This window comes from Schistocerca serialis, chromosome 9 (genome assembly GCF_023864345.2).
Source record: "Schistocerca serialis cubense isolate TAMUIC-IGC-003099 chromosome 9, iqSchSeri2.2, whole genome shotgun sequence".
NCBI lineage: Eukaryota > Metazoa > Arthropoda > Insecta > Orthoptera > Acrididae > Schistocerca > Schistocerca serialis.
The window spans coordinates 91,061,403-91,073,638 of NC_064646.1; positions in this window are offsets into that span (position 1 = coordinate 91,061,403).

Below are 12,236 nucleotides of genomic sequence, written 5' to 3' on the forward strand. Positions count from 1 at the left end.
GTGACAATGGATAAGACATGGATGCCATTTTTCAATCCAGAAACAAATCGCCAGTCAGTTCATTGGAAGCACACAGATTCACCGCCACCAAAAAAATTTCGGGTAGCCACCGGTGCTGAAAAAATGATGGTGTCCATGTTCTGGGACAGCGAGGGCGTAATCCTTACCCATTGCGTTCCAAAGTGCACTACGGTAACAGGTGCATCCTACGAAAATGTTTTGAAGAACAAATTCCTTCCTGCACTGCAACAGAAACGTCCAGGAAGGGCTGCGCGTGTGCTGTTTCACCAAGACAACGCACCCGCACATCGAGCTAACGTTACGCAACAGTTTCTTCGTGATAACAACTTTGAAGGGATTCCTCATGCTCCCTACTCACCTGACCTGGCTCCTAGTGACTTTTGGCTTTTTCCAACAATGAAAGACACTCTCCGTGGCCGCACATTCACCAGCCGTGCTGCTATTGCCTCAGCGATTTTCCAGTGGTTAAAACAGACTCCTAAAGAAGCCTTCGCCGCTGCCATGGAATCATGGCGTCAGCGTTGTGAAAAATGTGTACGTCTGCAGAGCGATTACGTCGAGAAGTAACGCCAGTTTCATCGATTTCGGGTGAGTAGTTAATTAGAAAAAAAATCGGAGGCCTTAGAACTTGAATGCACCTCGTACTGTACCGGTACTACCCCACCGTATTGTACTGTACGTCTCTGAACAGCTCTGAGTAATGAATGTGTCTGTCGTTCATTCACAGCGCGTTCTGTCATGGAGCAATGCAAATACAGTACAGCAGAGCCACCTTATGGACAAGTAGATAAACAAAACCTGCATCATGACTTCCTGGTAATCAGGCTCGCCCTCCTTCTTTCCTTGCTGGAAATAAAGAATGAAGATGTAAATTAACAACACAGTATGCGTAAACTTGTACCCTTGCTAGTAGTAAATAAGCTGGAAAGCAGTAATGCTAGACAAGGCGATAAGTAGTTAACATCCATATCTTCTTAAGCTGGCTTCTCCGTCTCCAGGATCCCTACTTAAAATTGGTCAGTGGAGCATTCTATACGTCGTTTTACATTTTTACCCTGTGTAGACAGTTCATCCATTCCTAGAATCGAAGATCTCGACGATTTTTGCTTCTTATCGACATTGACAATGTCAAGATATCGGTCCCACGGATTACAAGACTTTCTACATCTACATCTACATCTATACTCCGCGAGCCACCTTACGGTGTGTGGCGGAGGGTACTTATTGTACCACTATCTGATCCCCCCTTCCCTGTTCCATTCACGAATTGTGCGTGGGAAGAACGACTGCTTGTAAGTCTCCGTATTTGCTCTAATTTCTCGGATCTTTTCGTTGTGATCATTACGCGAGATATATGTGGGCGGTAGTAATATGTTGCCCATCTCTTCCCGGAATGTGCTCTCTCGTAATTTCGATAATAAACCTCTCCGTATTGCGTAACGCCTTTCTTGAAGTGTCCGACACTGGAGCTTGTTCAGCATCTCCGTAACGCTCTCGCGCTGACTAAATGTCCCCATGACGAATCGCGCTGCTTTTCGCTGGATCATGTCTATCTCTTCTATTAATCCAACCTGGTAAGGGTCCCATACTGATGAGCAATACTCAAGAATCGGACGAACAAGCGTTCTGTAAGCTACTTCTTTCGTCGATGAGTCACATTTTCTTAGAATTCTTCCTATGAATCTCAACCTGGCGCCTGCTTTTCCCACTATTTGTTTTATGTGATCATTCCACTTCAGTTCGCTCCGGATAGTAACTCCTAAGTATTTTACGGTCGTTACCGCTTCCAATGATTTACCACCTATGGCATAATCGTACTGGAATGGATTTCTGCCCCTATGTATGCGCATTATATTACATTTATCTACGTTTAGGGAAAGCTGCCAGCTGTCGCACCATGCATTAATCCTCTGCAGGTCCTCCTGGAGTACGTACGAGTCTTCTGATGTTGCTACTTTCTTGTAGACAACCGTGTCATCTGCAAATAGCCTCACGGAGCTACCGATGTTGTCAACTAAGTCATTTATGTATATTGTAAACAATAAAGGTCCTATCACGCTTCCCTGCGGTACTCCCGAAATTACCTCTACATCTGCAGATTTTGAACCGTTAAGAATGACATGTTGTGTTCTTTCTTCTAGGAAATCCTGAATCCAATCACAAACCTGGTCCGATATTCCGTAAGCTCGTATTTTTTTCACTAAACGTAAGTGCGGAACCGTATCAAATGCCTTCCTGAAGTCCAGGAATACGGCATCAATCTGCTCGCCAGTGTCTACGGCACTGTGAATTTCTTGGGCAAATTGGGCGAGCTGAGTTTCACATGATCTCTGTTTGCGGAATCCATGTTGGTTATGATGAAGGAGATTTGTATTATCTAAGAACGTCATAATACGAGAACACAATACATGTTCCATTATTCTACAACAGATTGACGTAAGCGAAATAGGCCTATAATTATTCGCATCTGATTTATGACCCTTCTTGAAAATGGGAACGACCTGCGCTTTCTTCCAGTCGCTAGGTACTTTACGTTCTTCCAGCGATCTACGATAAATTGCTGATAGAAAGGGGGCAAGTTCTTTAGCATAATCACTGTAGAATCTTAAGGGTATCTCGTCTGGTCCGGATGCTTTTCCGCTACTAAGTGATAGCAGTTGTTTTTCAATTCCGATATCGTTTATTTCAATATTTTCCATTTTGGCGTCCGTGCGACGGCTGAAGTCAGGGACCGTGTTACGATTTTCCGCAGTGAAACAGTTTCGGAACACTGAATTCAGTATTTCTGCCTTTCTTCGGTCGTCCTCTGTTTCGGTGCCATCGTGGTCAACGAGTGACTGAATAGGGGATTTAGATCCGCTTACCGATTTTACATATGACCAAAACTTTTTAGGGTTCTTGTTTAGATTGTTTGCCAATGTTTTATGTTCGAATTCGTTGAATGCTTCTCTCATTGCTCTCTTTACGCTCTTTTTCGCTTCGTTCAGCTTTTCCTTATCAGCTATGATTCGACTACTCTTAAACCTATGATGAAGCTTTCTTTGTTTCCGTAGTACCTTTCGTACATGATTGTTATACCACGGTGGATCTTTCCCCTCGCTTTGGACCTTAGTCGGTACGAACTTATCTAAGGCGTACTGGACGATGTTTCTGAATTTTTTCCATTTTTGTTCCACATCCTCTTCCTCAGAAATGAACGTTTGATGGTGGTCACTCAGATATTCTGCGATTTGTGCCCTATCACTCTTGTTAAGCAAATATATTTTCCTTCCTTTCTTGGCATTTCTTATTACACTTGTAGTCTTTGATGCAACCACTGACTTATGATCACTGATACCCTCTTCTACATTCACGGAGTCGAAAAGTTCCGGTCTATTTGTTGCTATGAGGTCTAAAACGTTAGCTTCACGAGTTGGTTCTCTAACTATCTGCTCGAAGTAATTCTCGGACAGGGCAGTCAGGATAATGTCACAAGAGTCTCTGTCCCTGGCTCCAGTTCTGATTGTGTGACTATCCCATTCTATACCTGGTAGATTGAAGTCTCCCCCTATTACAATAGTATGATCACGAAACTTCTTCACGACGTTCTGCGGGTTCTCTCTGAGGCGCTCAACTACTACGGTTGCTGATGCAGGTGGTCTATAGAAGCATCCGACTATCATATCTGACCCACCTTTGATACTTAACCCAGATTATTTCACATTCACATTCGCTAATAACTTCACTGGATATTATTGAATTCTTTACTGCTATAAATACTCCTCCACCATTGGCGTTTATCCTATCCTTGCGGTATATATTCCATTCTGTGTCTAGGATTTCGTTACTGTTCACTTCCGGTTTTAACCAACTTTCCGTTCCTAATACTATATGCGCACTATTTCCTTCAATAAGAGATACTAATTCAGGAACCTTGCCCTGGATACTCCTGCAGTTTACCAATATTACGTTAACTTTTCCTGTTTTTGGTCTCTGAGGACGGACGTTCTTTATCAACGATGATAATGTCCTCTCTGGTAAGCCGTCAAGTATTTTATCGTTTCGCCCAAGGGGGGGTCCCTCTAACCTAAAAAACCCCCGTGTGCACGCCACACGTACTCTGCTACCCTAGTAGCTGCTTCCGGTGTGTAGTGCACGCCTGACCTGTCTAGGGGGGCCCTACAGTTCTCCACCCAATAACGGAGGTCGATGAATTTGCAACCATTATAGTCGCAGAGTCGTCTGAGCCTCTGGTTTAGACCCTCCACACGGCTCCAAACCAGAGGACCGCGATCGACTCTGGGCACTATGCTGCAGATATTAAGCTCAGCTTGCACTCCGCGTGCGATGCTGGTTGTCTTCACCAAATCAGCCAGCCGCCGGAAGGAACCAAGAATGGCCTCAGAACCCAAGCCGCAGGCGTCATTCGTTCCGACATGTGCTACTATCTGCAGCCGGTCACACCCAGTGCGTTCAATAGCTGCCGGAAGGGCCTCCTCCACATTACGGACGAGACCCCCCGGCAAGCACACCGAGTGCACACTGGCATTCTTCCCTGACCTACCCGCTATTTTCCTGAGGGGCTCCATAACCCGCCTAACGTTGGAGCTCCCTATAACTAATAGGCCCGCCCTCTGTGACTGTCGGGACCTTGCCGGAGAATCGGCCACTGGCCCAACAGGCGAGGCATCCTGTGGTGGCTCGGAAACGATGTCATCACCACTAGGAAGCACCCCGTACCTGTTGGAAAGGGGTAAGGCAGCTGCCACGCGGCCAGATCCCACCTTCGCCTTTCGGCCAGGCACGCGCGAGCCCACCACTGTCCGCCATTCACCCTGGAGTGATGGCTGACCGGTAAGATGCTCACTGCCGGAAGACACAGCGACATCAGGGGTTCCATGTGATTCCAAGGCCACCGAAGTAGGCATAGGTCTCACCACAGTTGCCCCAACGCCACTACGAGCCGACGCCTGCGCCTCGAGCTCGATGAGCCTAACAGACAAAGCCTCCACCTGCCCCCGAAGAGTGGCCAATTCTCCTTGCGTCCGCACACAACAACCACAGTCCCTACACATGACTATGTTTACCCTACTCTATACGGTGACAAATTCCCAAGATAATCTTCTGATGAGCTACTCTGATAATCAAGAAACACTCACTGAAATACGAGACGCGAAAACTACGCTAGGTTTTCCCAGAAAAACTATTTAAAAGCTAAGCGCAGCAAATAAGTACAAAAACGCTTTATACAAACAGTACTCGCTGCTGCTGGTGCTCTCGCTCTGGCTGTCACAAGACAACTGCTGATTCAAATGACTAGTGGCTAACGGCCGCGAAACAAACAAAAGACGGTTTTAGGGCGCTTTCTGTTCTAAACGATCAAGAAAACACTAAGAAATCTAACACGAAAACTACGTAAAGTTTTATCAAGAACTGTTAGTTACTATGCAGAGCAGATAAACACAAATAGAATCCCTTCCTTAGTGGAAGGTCGTAAACAAAATGCAAAATAAACGCTTTATACAAACAGTACTCGCTGCTGCTGGTGCTCTCGCTCTGGCTGTCACAAGAATGTTTTAATTCCAACATCGAAGTCGGGTAACAATTGTTAAAAGGAACATACATTTCGTGTGATGTAATCACAAATTAACGATTTTCGTACTTTTTCCTGTGATAAACTGTGGACCCTTTCCTCTTGGCAAATTTCATGATTCTAGGTCAAGTCTGCAGGTTTTGACGAATAATTTTGCAAATGTCGAAATATGTGACATATATGGCCGCATCTTTTGCTTGCACTAAGTTACAAGCTTCACAATTTTACATCGTCAAGGGAACAGAGACCTTAATATGTGTTCCCGAGTCCGCAGCTCGTGGTCGTGCGGTAGCATTTTTGCTTCCCACGCCCGAGTTCTCGGGTTCGATTTCCGGCGGGGTCAGGGATTTTCTCTGCCTCGTGATGACTGGGTGTTGTGTGATGTCCTTAGGTTAGTTAGGTTTAAGTAGTTCTAAGTCCTATGGGACTGATGACCATAGATGTTAAGTCTCATAGTGCTCAGAGCCATTTGAACCATTTTTTTGTGTTCCCGAGGAAAAGGGTCTTAAGGGAAGGTTTACTATCTTTGGCCCGAAAAAAGCGTGTTCTTTGAGAATTTTTTTCTCGTGATGTGTTATAGATATAAATGTCAAATACGGTCAGATTGTTTATTGTTATTTCTTCTACAAACGAGAAATTTTTCGACCGTAAATGTCGAAGAGCAAACGCGGAAGTGCCGTCAGAGCGAAACAAAATTTCGATGTAGACATCCACGCGCGGTATGCTGCAGGTCAGTTGGTTCTTCTGAAACAAAAATTGAGTTGACGTTAGAGAAGTATGTAAGATTCTTTAGAAGTGGTACTTCGCTTAAGTTATTTGGACCATAGGAAACAAAATGGCGGCCATTTGAAAAAATAGGGTTTTTTCATCGATTTTTCGACTTCGTCGGCTAAGTAAAAATATTTATAGCTGAGGGATCGGAATAAAAGTGGTTCAACAACTAGACAATTTAGTTAGCTTCAACGGAAACAAAGAATCATGCCAATCGGTTCAGCAGATTTGAAGTTACCATACCACGCGATAAAAAGAAGCCATTTCGAGAAAAAAGCGTTTGAAGTTTCGACTACATACAAATGCAATATTATGGAACGTAAGTTCAATCTGCTATTCCGGGTCCATAAACTAGTCCTTCCTCTTCCTCATAGAGGGCGTTTTGCTCGATCTGGGCCATCCTGCGCTTCTCCAGAGCCGTTCGTACGGCCGCTGACAAGCGGTTTTCAGCCGCTTGAATCCGGTGGTCGTCCGACTGCTTGGCGAACTGCGTCGAATAGAGTCCCAGGGTGACTTCCATCGTTGTCATGGTCTTCAGAATTGCTCAATACCCTTCGTTGAAGCTGCTCACTGCCAGGAAAGTCGCAATCTCCACAATCTTCTCACCAGGGTGCAAATGCTTGGGGGCTAACATCCAAACACACGCGTTCAAACTTTCATTTGAATTTCGTGTGTTTCCTCCAAAGCACCGCTACAATAACGCATCCTCCGAGAGAAAAAAACTGGTTCGTGAAAAAGGTCTATTTCAGGCAGGTGTATTGTTTTGTTCAACCGCGAATAACAAACATTTCCGTTCCGCATTCGGAAAAACCGTTTCAGGTGTGGATTCTCAACATCTTGATGAATCCAAAAATACAATTTAAAAAATCGATTTTTTTTAACCAAAAGATAGTAAAACTCCCCTTAACAGACGGTCGGACGGCCAGACAGTCAGATGAGACATGACGAAAAATTCGTTTTCGTGTGGTACAGTTACGAATTCACAACATTCGATTTTTTTTCCTTTACATATACAGTTTTCGTGTGGTACAGTTACGAATTCACAACATTCGATTTTTTTTCCTTTACATATACAGTCTTGCTTCTCGCCAAATTTCATGACCATAGAGCAACCCGAAGTACCCTGTAGATTTTGATAAGTGAGTCTGCGGTTATCAAAATTTTTAACATACAGGCCCGTATCTTTCGACCGCATTGACTTGAAGATGATTTACTTTTTTGCATCGCCAAGAGACTGAGGACCCCAATATGTGACATAGATTTCAACTTTATATGTCAACCCATTCTTGAGGAAAAGGGTTTTGCGTAGCTGGACAGTCAGACAGACAGAAGTTAAACAAAGTGATCCTATGAGTTTTCCGTATTTATTGATTTATCTACGGGACCATTGAACGCAACTGTGTGTCAGTTACTTTTCGTGTGATTAGTATAACAGGTTTCAGTGACTTAATTACATTTTCTCATTCTTCCAGAATAAGAGTTTCTTGAACATCATGTCTGTGTGTGTGTGTGTGTGTGTGTGTGTGTGTGTGTTTGTGTGTGTGTGTGTGTGTGTGTGTGTGTGTGTGTGTGTGTGTCTGGTTTTCCATTTCAGTCCAGTCGACACAATCCATGATACACACGAGGTTCATATGGAAAATCCACTGCCCTTCTCAATAAGAATAAATTTTTTTCTACCTCTACGAAGACTACTTCACTTACAACACTGTTCTTTTTTTTTGTTTAAGTCGTAGGTTCACATAAGGTGTTATGTGTCCTTAATGTTGATATGGGACTCATTTCAATGTACCTGGTGACATTGCATTATCTTATTTACGCGTATCATCGACTGCTTAAGTGATCATACAGACTTGAGGGACGTATTGATGCTTACTAGTGCACGTCTCCAAATGGTTCAAATGGCTCTGAGCACTATGGTACTCAACTGCACGTCTCCGACTTCATATCTCGTTACCAACAATGTGTGCAACGAGAATTGTTACACAGTGTGTGCGAGTGGGGTAGCGCATTGGGTTATCACACTTGACTCGCATTCCGGAGGACGACGATTCAAACCCGCGTCCGGCCATACTTATTTAGTTAGGTCTTCAGTGATTTCCCTAAATTGCTTCAGGCAAATGCTGGGTTGATTCCTTTCAAAAGGGACGGCCGACTTCCTTTTCCATCCTTCCCTGAAGTCCCATAGGACCCATGACCTCGCTGTCTGGTCCCCTCCCACAAATCAACCAACCAAGAGTGTGCAGCGAAGGAGGCTCGGATTTCAAAATTTAATATCTCGAAAACTAACATCTACAGAGGAGTGCAACAAACATACATTTCGCATAAAGATCACGAAGATAAAAAAGGGCGTATAGACATTCGCTTTTCCATCGCTCAAATTGCGAGTAGAACAGAAAAGGAAATCATACAAGTTACACATCTCCACGCACAACATGATGGCTTGTGTACTATGTATGTAGGTGTAGACGTAGATGCAGCTTCTTCTACTATAAATCATCTAAGCTATGTATTTCAATATATCTTCATAGAAATTTTTTTCCTTGCATGCTTGTGAAGTTTGTTAACCACTGTTCCCGTTACTTGATAATCCATTGTTTTTGTAATTCTAAAATAACTGAAATGGTCTCTTTCATGTGAGCTGTATCCCAATGCTTTCTGATGTTATCAATAGTCTTAAACAATCTACAGCCCCGTTTGGGTTGTCTTAATATAGGTGTGGCATAAGTAAATGTTCAGCTTCTTATTCTGAAACTCTATAACACTACTTTCACACCAAGCTACATAGTATCCAATTTTTTTCACATCACTGTTGCTTTTCTCTCGTACATTTGCTGTGTGTAATATTTTCGTACCCGTCCTTGCATCTTCTGGTGCATAACTGCCGAGTTCCAAGGTATTTATGACAAACTTTAGGTTTAATAAACTGGGTGTTGATGCAATTTTACAGTCCCTGACATGAACCGGATTATTATTAGTTAATTTTATTAACCCAACATTCGTGGGGTCACACAGCCGCCACCGTTTATCTAAATCGATATGTCTGTCTTGGTTTATGAAATAGTCAACAGTATCAATATCCTCTAGGTCATTTGTCTAATTTGCTGATTGTGAGACTTGGTCAGTGGTTTCGGTAACATTCTTAAATATTTCTCTGCAATACTCATTCCTACTCAGCTGTCCTGCTCACAATCAGCTGTGGTACTCACAACAATCTTAAATTTTGTAGAATCTCCTTATGTGAAACAACAATTTTCTGTTTTATCGACATATTGCCACATACTAAACAGACTCTGAGATTGCACACAGCTTATATATGCATTTTCAGACAAGTGTTTCTAGGTTTTTTAGGTCACGTTTTCATGTCTGATGATCACTCCTTGAGGTAGTGTGTAGATTGTTCTCTATACTTTTTCGAATTTTTCCTCTCCCGTTGCGTATATGAAGTTGCAAATTTATGCATAATGTAACGTTCTGACATCTTTTCTTCCATTTGTATATGTTACACGGGTGTTTACGTTTCTACATCTTTTTAAAACATACCTGGAAATGTCTTCTAAATGGTACATCATTCAATGTCCGTGTTTTATCGAAAAGAAGAAAATCATATTCACTGCAGTTACAGCGTTCTGCAAAAGTGCCCTTCAAATTGTTGAAAATCATATCCACACCGACATAATCTTTGCAAATATATTTCTCGTTCGTGTTATACCGTTTGAAAGTGATAGTAAGATTTGCGTTGCCATGGATCAATTGTTTGCATATTTTGGAACAGGTTTGAGAAATACAGAAAACATCTATAGCATTATGTTCACCAAAGTAAAAGCAATTTCGTATTTGGTCCTGCTGCTTTCACGTTAAGTCATCTGAAATAAAAACCTCTTGTGATAGCACCTCCGATAGTAGCGGCACCATATTGTGAATATATTCACTATGTGCTACATCTTCAAATCCAGCAAAAATTTCTTTTAATAGCTCACATTTGGGTTGGTGTAATGTTTCTCGCGGGTTAATAATGTCATAACATTTGTCTTACTGCAGCCATCAAAAATGATGGACCATATATTGCTAGATAGGAAAGTACCATTTCTATTCGACTTCATTCTCTCATTAATTTTACATGACCAATAACTTACAATAAGCTCTTTCCAGAGAGAGTGCTTCACTCATGTGGACACGTTGCGGGGTACATCTCTGTATTACTTTTTAAGGGTCTTTAATGGCACGGTTTATATTTTTTTTTAATTTACTTATTTTAAAGTCTTTTACTTATGGTAGCATAGATAAACTCTTTCAGGGAAAACCTCAGTTCCATTCTAGTTTCGTACATCTTGGGTCTATGTGCAGCATGAGATATTAGTGCACAACGCCTCTCGTAATGTCTGGATAAAGATTCTTCTGTCAGTAGAAATTCAGAGAATACGAGCTGCCACAAACTATATATATTATTCATATATATTATACATATATGCTTACCAGCCACTTCTTTGACCTAAGCCTCTTTGAAGAGTATTACTACAACACATCAGGAATTTAAATTATCATCCTGCATACGAATATTTTCATTATTTTTTGAAAAAAAGCATACACACTGCAGAAAATTTTCGTCACATCCTTTAGAATTTTCTAATTTCGTTATAGTATTTTGCATATTTCGATTAAGAATGGTTGATATAAGTGTATAATTATCACAGAACTGTTCCCACTGATAGCTTGTTAATTTCAGTTTGTTTTTAAAATAGTAAAAGCAATCGTGCGGGTAAATCTGTCACCTGAGCATATTCTTACTGCAACACGTGTCAATTCACTATTATTTAAACTTTAGTTTATAAGGCAGGACAGATGCAACTTGATGATCTGACAGCTTTAGCTACAGATATTTAAAGATCTCACCTGGAAGAATACTATCATAATGAGTTGCTGTTTCACATTCACGTAAGAGAAACTTTAAACTATGTATCATTGAACTACTTACAGGGAAGTGGTTGCGCACAATACGAAGATCTATTCATGTTAATGGCACAGTTCTTCCTCTCCTATTAAGTAGATTTTCTTCCGGATATTTTAATAATTATTAATCATGCCTGAATTTGTGTTATCTGTCAGGTGCTTTACAAAATATGTCCACCACCATTTCGGCAGTGACATGTAAACGATGTTATCACTTTCGAAAACTAATTTTATCAGAGTGTCTAAAAGTACACCTGTTCTGCATTTGGTCATATGTTGTTAATGAGGGTTTGACAGTTCTACAGTTTACTCAAAAGGGTTGGTGACACACGACTTCGGTCATGAGGTAACTTGTGTGTCGTGCATCAATCTCGCATTCGCTAATTTGTCGTTAAGGCCGATTTCACTTTTCAATACATTTACGTATTATTGGTGACAGTCGACTTTTGACACGCTGTTAGTTAACGAGTGTGTGTGTGTGTGTGTGTGTGTGTGTGTGTGTGTGTGTGTGTGTGTGTTATGACACGATCAGTGCTGAGACTAACCACGCTGTAAAATGATGACAACTTCGGTTTAGGGGTTGTCTAACTGTTGATGTATATCATTGGCAGTGGTTGAACGTTATTTTACGGTATGGCGCAGGACGTGCTAGCACCTTGGTGTGTAAATGAAGCCTTAAACCATGATTACGCATTTTCCTTTGTATATTAAGAAAATGACTTTTGCAGACAATTGTGAGAAAGTTCACAAAATAATAGTGCGAGATTTTGTCTCTCATGCTGCATTATTGCTGGGAACAGCTAGCGCGTAAGTGAAGTAGATATCATAGATATATCGAAGAATTTTGACAATTTATCTCCTTTACTCAGTAAGTCTCATAAGCGAAATATGTGAACGAAATATCATGAAAAAAAAAATTTCTAAG